The sequence below is a fragment of the Aegilops tauschii genome, chromosome 3 (genome assembly GCF_002575655.3).
Source record: "Aegilops tauschii subsp. strangulata cultivar AL8/78 chromosome 3, Aet v6.0, whole genome shotgun sequence".
In the NCBI taxonomy this organism is placed as follows: domain Eukaryota; kingdom Viridiplantae; phylum Streptophyta; class Magnoliopsida; order Poales; family Poaceae; genus Aegilops; species Aegilops tauschii.
In genome coordinates, this window is record NC_053037.3 from 266,584,933 (window position 1) to 266,592,473 (window position 7,541).

General features: G+C 43.8%; 1 long non-coding RNA gene across 1 annotated transcript; it reads right to left on the bottom strand.

Annotated features, from left to right (window-relative positions):
- Positions 1-3,609: 3,609 nt before the first annotated feature.
- On the bottom strand, positions 3,610-5,425 carry LOC120975662 (uncharacterized). The gene is made up of 3 exons (XR_005771255.3): positions 4,961-5,425; positions 4,671-4,876; positions 3,610-3,849 (listed from the first exon to the last, which is right to left on the bottom strand). It is a non-coding gene; the product is annotated as an uncharacterized lncRNA (long non-coding RNA).
- Between the last annotated feature and the right edge of the window lie 2,116 nt (positions 5,426-7,541).

The following is a 7,541-nucleotide window of genomic DNA, read 5'->3' on the forward strand; positions in this document are numbered from 1 at the left end:
TCAACACTTGATGTTCTTTTCTGATTTCCACCTCCGCTGCTTTCAGCATTGAATATACCTCAGGAATGGTCTTTTCCATCCTCTGCATATTGTAGTTCATCACAAAGCTCTTGAAGCTTGGTGGAAGCGACTGGAGAATTCTGTCAATGACCGCGTCATCCGGGAGATTAACTCCCAGCTGAGACAAGCGGTTATGCAACCCAGACATTCTGAGTATGTGCTCACTAACAGAACTGTTCTCCTCCATTTTACAGCTGAAGAACTTATCGGAGACATCATATCTCTCGACCCGGGCATGAGCTTGGAAAACTAGTTTCAGCTCCTCGAACATCTCATATGCTCCATGTTTCTCAAAACGCTTTTGGAGACCCAGTTCTAGGCTGTAAAGCATGCCGCACTGAACGAGGGAGTAATCATCAGCACGCTGCTGCCAAGCGTTCATAACGTCTTGGTTCTGTGGGATTGGTGCATCACTTAGCGGTGCTTCTAAGACATAATCTTTCTTGGCTACTATGAGGATGAGCCTCAGGTTCCGGACCCAGTCCGTATAGTTGCTGCCATCATCTTTCAGCTTGGTTTTCTCTAGGAACGCGTTGAAATTGAGGACAACGTTGGCCATTTGATCTACAATACATAGTGTAAAGATTTTAGACTAAGTTCATGATAATTAAGTTCATGTAATCAAATTATTTAATGAACTCCCACTCAGATAGACATCCCTCTAGTCATCTAAGTGATACATGATCCGAGTTTAACTAGGCCGTGTCCGATCATCACGTGAGACGGACTAGTCAAGATCGGTGAACATCTCCATGTTGATCGTATCTTCTATACGACTCATGCTCGACCTTTCGGTCCTCCGTGTTCTGAGGCCATGTCTGTACATGCTAGGCTCGTCAAGTCAACCTAAGTGTATTGCGTGTGTTCTGAGGCCATGTCTGTACATGCTAGGCTCGTCAACACCCGTTGTATTCGAACGTTAGAATCTATCACACCCGATCATCACGTGGTGCTTCGAAACAACGAACCTTCGCAACGGTGCACAGTTAGGGTGAACACTTTCTTGAAATTATTATAAGGGATCATCTTACTTACTACCGTCGTTCTAAGCAAATAAGATGCAAAAACATGATAAACATCACATGCAATCAAATAGTGACATGATATGGCCAATATCATTATGCTCCTTTGATCTCCATCTTCGGGGCACCATGATCATCTTCGTCACTGGCATGACACCATGATCTCCATCATCATGATCTCCATCATCGTGTCTTCATGAAGTCGTCACGCCAACGATTACTTCTACTTCAATGGCTAACGCGTTTAGCAACAAAGTAAAGCAATTTACATGGCGTTATTCAATGACACGCAGGTCATGCAAAATAATAAAGACAACTCCTATGGCTCCTGCCGGTTGTCATACTCATCGACATGCAAGTCGTGATTCCTATTACAAGAATATGATCAATCTCATACATCACATATATCATTCATCACATCTTCTGGCCATATCACATCACATAACACATGCTGCAAAAACAAGTTAGACGTCCTCTAATTGTTGTTGCAAGTTTTTACGTGGTTTGTAGGTTTCTAGCAAGAACGTTTCTTACCTACGTATGACCACAACGTGATTTGCCAATTTCTATTTACCCTTCATAAGGACCCTTTTCATCGAATCCGTTCCGACTAAAGTAGGAGAGACAGACACCCGCTAGCCACCTTATGCAACTAGTGCATGTCAATCGGTGGAACCTGTCTCACGTAAGCGTACGTGTAAGGTCGGTCCGGACCGCTTCATCCTACAATGCCGCCGAAACAAGAAACGACTAGTAGCGGCAAGAAGAATTGGCAAACTCAACGCCCACAACTGCTTTGTGTTCTACTCGTGCATAGTAACTACGCATAGGCCTGGCTCATGATGCCACTGTTGGGAATCGTAGCATAATTTAAAACTTTCCTACGCTCACCAAGATGCATCTATGGAGTATACTAGCAACGAGGGGAAATGAGTGCATCTACATACCCTTGTAGATCGCGAGCGGAAGCGTTCCAATGAACGTGGATGACGGAGTCGTACTCGCCGTGATCCAAATCACCGATGACCGAGTGCCGAACGGACGGCACCTCCGCGTTCAACACACGTACGATGCAGCGACGCCTCCTCCTTCTTGATCCAGCAAGGGGGAAGGAGAGGTTGATGGAGATCCAACAGCACAACGGCGTGGTGGTGGATGTAGCGGGTCTCCGGCAGGGCTTCGCCGAGCTTCTGCGAGAGAGAGAGGTGTTGCAGGGGAGGAGGGAGGCGCCTAAGGCTGTGGGTTGCTGCCCTCCCTCCCCCCCTTTATATAGGCCCCCTGGGAGGGGGGGCGCTGGCCAGATCCCATCTAGGGTGGGGGGCGGCGGCCAAAGGGGGGGAAGGGGTTGCCTTGCCCCCCAAGGCAAGGGGAAAGCCCCCCCACTCTAGGGTTCCCAACCCTAGCCGCATGGGGGGAGGCCCATGGGGGGGGGGCGCCCAGCCCACTAGGGGCTGTTTCCCTTCCACTTTCAGCCCATGGGGCCCTCCGAGATAGGTGGCCCCACCCGGTGGACCCCCGGGACCCTTCCGGTGGTCCCGGTACAATACCGGTAACCCCCGAAACTTTCCCGGTGGCCGAAACTTGACTTCCTATATATAATTCTTCACCTCCGGACCATTCCGGAACCTCTCGTGACGCCCGGGATGTCATCCGGGACTCCGAACAACTTTCGGGTATCCGCATACACATATCTCTACAACCCTAGCGTCACCGAACCTTAAGTGTGTAGACCCTACGGGTTCGGGAGACATGCAGACTTGACCGAGACGCCTCTCCGGTCAATAACCAACAGCGGGATCTGGATACCCATGTTGGCTGCCACATGTTCCACGATGATCTCATCGGATGAACCACGGTGTCGAGGATTCAATCAATCCCGTATACAATTCCCTTTGTCAATCGGTATGTTACTTGCCCGAGATTCGATCGTCGGTATCCCAATACCTTGTTCAATCTCGTTACCGGCAAGTCTCTTTACTCGTACCGCAATGCATGATCCCGTGACTAACGCCTTAGTCCTATAGAGCTCATTATGATGATGCATTACCGAGTGGGCCCAGAGATACCTCTCCGTCACACGGAGTGACAAATCCCAGTCTTGATCCATGCCAACCCAACAGACACTTTCAGAGATACCCGTAGTGCACCTTTATAGTCACCCAGTTACGTTGTGACATTTGGCACACCCAAAGCACTCCTACGGTATCCGGGAGTTGCACGATCTCATGGTCTAAGGAAAAGATACTTGACATTGGAAAAGCTCCAGCAAACGAAACTACACGATCTTTTATGCTATGCTTAGGATTGGGTCTTGTCCATCACATCATTCTCCCAATGATGTGATCCCGTTATCAATGACATCCAATGTCCATAGTCAGGAAACCATGACTATCTGTTGATCAACGAGCTAGTCTACTAGAGGCTTACTAGGGACACGTTGTGGTCTATGTATTCACACATGTATTACGATTTCCGGACAATACAATTATAGCATGAATAATAGACGATTATCATGAACAAAGAAATATAATAATAACCATTTATTATTGCCTCTAGGGCATATTTCCAACAGGTAGTAAGTCTTGAACCTAAGGCTATAGATAGTAATAGTACTTTGCAAAACTTTTGAAAAACATGCATAGTATTTAAATTCAAAGAGATATGCATAATATGAAAATATAGGTCAGTGCATGATCAAATTGCAACTTGCCTGTGTCTTGAAGTGATTCTCTACTTGTTATCGTCACTCCTTCACTTTACGATATATCTAATGATAAAACAAAAATACTTCAACACACAACAAATCCAGATGAAGATCCAAATGAAAGATTCAAATTAACAGTATAAATACATTCGTAGGATAATTATCATGTCATAGCTATGGTTGAGATAAGAAGTTTCTTTGAATGGGAATATGTCATAGATTTTATTCTAGGGTGGGTCAAGTTGGTTCAAGGGAAGATCATGGTGTCAATATATAGAGTGATTGAGAAACAAGTTTTGACAACCAAATTTTCATAAAGAAACTTTTTAGAATATTAGACTTGTGGTCAACTATGGGAATTAAAAGTTATGAGTTTAGGGATTTGAAACTAATAATTCACTAACTCCAAATTTTTGTGGTAGTAACATATGATTTTTGTGGTAGTAACATATGACCACAGAGGTTTTCTAGGGATCAATCTAAGAGATTTATCTAAGCATAAAATTTAATTGGTCGAAGATGTTAAATTATGAGTAAAGAAAGTGATTTTATGGTGTGGAGGCTAAAACATGAACTAAGAATGTTGAAAAATTAAGTTATGGGTCCTAACAGATAGGTATGGTTCTAATGACCAATTTTTATATAATAAGCTTTTTGGTATGAATTATAGATTAAAAGATATGACAAAAATATTCAATTTACCATTCAAATCAAAACTAAATTTAGTTTGCTCAAAAGTGAAATTTTATAATTTCATAAAAAACTATAGGTTTCCACAAATCCGGGGATATCTTATTTGTCGAAATCGGACATATGGTTTGGGAGATATGAATTTCCAAAGTTTGATATTTTTCTGGAAAAAAAATTACGGGATTTAGAGAGACCTCATCGGAGTTGGTCGCCGGCGACGAGAGGGACGACGGCTCGGGCGTGCTCTGGTGATGCTCTCGAGGTGGACGGGAAAGAGGAGGTCGAGGCGAACTCTTCGGACTCGGTTGTGTCCTCGGCCTCTTCCTCTGGTGGCGGTGAACAGCTGCCGGAGTTGGCGAAGCTCCGGTCAGAAGCAGACAACATGAAACTCGTGCTCCGGCTGCATATTCGAACGATTAGGCCTGTCAGGAGGTGTGCACTGAACATCCTAAGAGAAAGGATAAAGAACGGTGGTCCGAATCACCTTGTAATCGCCGGAGTAATTGACGGACAGCGGCGGCAGAGTAGAACTCCGGCGAGCAATTTGGGAAGATGGAGAGAGAGATAGCTCCTCCAAGGAGGGGGCTTCGGACAAGGAGAACCTGGGAGACTCCTTGGGATTTTATAGAGGGTCAGGGGGAGCCAGAGGAGAGCGGGCATCGTCGGATTTAAGGGCGTTAATGGCAGCAGTTACCTGTGGTTCTAATGGCCATTAGGGGGGGAATTAGGGCGCACTAATGGAGGGGAGGGGTCGAGGGAGGAGAGGGGAACCGGTTCTGGAGGTTAGTGGGTTGGGAGAGGAAGAGGAGGGAAGGAAGAGGTGGAGGCGCCATGGATGTAGCCTCTGTTCGTGTTCCTGTGAACATGAACGAGGAGGAAGAAGAAGCGTGGGCGTATGGGCCTTAGTGAAGTCAAGGCCCAAGAGAAAAATGAAAGAGAAAGAAAAGAAAAAAAACATTGATGGGCTTGGCTGGTTGTGTATGCTGTACTTGCTGGGTTATGTGCGTGCACAGTGCTCCGAAAAAAAGTTGTGCTTAGCCCTAAAAGACTTGGGATTAGATTTCGTAAATAAATAATTAGGTGACGAAAAACTTTAACTAACGAAACCAACGAAAATGTCTACATTTACATATTTATTATTTTCAGTCTAGGAAAAAAATAGTTTCATAATTTCGTAAAATTAATTTGTGTGCAACACTTATTAATGCATTATAGACTTAATTGAATTACTCAAAATTCAATTCAGAGTTTTGCAAATTCACAAACTGTTAATTCTCAATTACTAAATATTTCCGAATATGTCTTGGAGAAGTCACATTATCTCCTCTCATTAATTTATTTTAATAGTTTGAAAATATTTAAATGGCATTAAAACTCCAAATAAGATCCAATTTCAAATGGAACTCCAAATGGGATACTCATCCACCACATTTGAGAAAGTCATTTTATTTTCACTCCATAATTTGATTATGGTTTCAAAATATTTCATAGGAGTCCAAACAAAAAATAGAAAAAAAATTCAAATAGGACTCAAAAAGATTTTTAATTTCCCTTGAAAATCATAGCAATTCACTCAATTTTAACTTATTATTAACATTCCAAAATTTGGAAAATTTTGGGATGTTACACGGTTGCTTCTTCATCAACCACCACCACCACCTCCACATAACCTTGCCCACCATACACTTCCACCACCCCAACATAACCCAGTTTTTGTTTGAGCTTGTTTGAGTTGCGGCTTGCGTCTCCTAAGGTGTTTCGGCTACTTAGGGACGGTTGCTTCAACATTGACTCGCATAACCCATCATTCCACTTCCGCATTGCCGAGTGCAACACCACCACCGCTTTCCGCTACCACCATTTGACATTTGCCTTTGGAGATTTTGAGTTCGCGGTTTTTCCGTTTCCTAAGGTGTTTCGGCTAATTAGGAACAGTTCTACATCAAGAACACCGCCACTCATCATCGCATCGGCTGGTAACCTCGACAACACCATTGTATATTCCCCTTGCAATTGCATTGATAACCCCTAGCCCATTTTGCGTCACTTGCCTATCGAGACTAGCCATTTGAGTATTGCCGGTACGTTACTTGTGCACATTAGTGATCATTGATCTACACCTTCCATTGCATACATACCATACCATATTGGTATCATCTTGGTATCATATCATCTCTTGTGTCACAAGATTGTTCCCGCATATACACAATTGCTATCTTGGGTTGTGCATTTCGCAAAGTGGCCATAAAAAGAGTAAGCTTTTAAGCAAAAGAGAGAAACAAAAGAGATTGTAAGCAAGTGCCATAGCATCATACCACATTGCATATAAGATTGTCATATCCGATCATCTTGAGCGGAACACCGGAACCATACATAATAGCATACTTGGGATAGAAAGTTGATACATTTTGCATATCATAGGTTATGCACAAGTGTCGTGTCCGCCTATAGAGCAATTGTGCTAGCGTCTCTCTTGAGCTGTGCAACACGAGCGTTTTCCGTGGATTCCACATTTTGAGCTCATTCCTTGGTTGCGCGACCCCATTTATCTATCCGTGTGTGTGTTTCCGTGTGATTTTCATTGCTATTGGTCTACTTGTTTCACTTGCGAATTTGTGAATCTCTTTCAACATTATTGACTCTTGCTAACATTTTGCATCAAATTTTTTTGCCACTATCCTCACCGAGCTCCACCATAAGCCTTATTTGTGTAGGTGTGAGAAACTGACGAGATCGGTACCAATTGTGCTATTTCCTTGTTACATCATTGAGTGATCATTGATCCATTCTCAACATCGGTCAAGGTACATTTGGTATAGTTCTCTCCTTTCTTCCACACATATTTTCTCGAGTCTTGTGATGGATAGGCAAAGCATTTCATCTCCGGTCTTCGACAACAACGACGACGCGAACAACTACATCACCAAAGCGTCCATCTTCGATCTACAACGACAAATGCAAGGCGCACAATCAAGATTGCGAGAGCGCATCGACAACCTCGCCATCGACATACGAGACTCCGAAGCACATACAAGAGACTACTTCGACAATAAGCATTCCACACA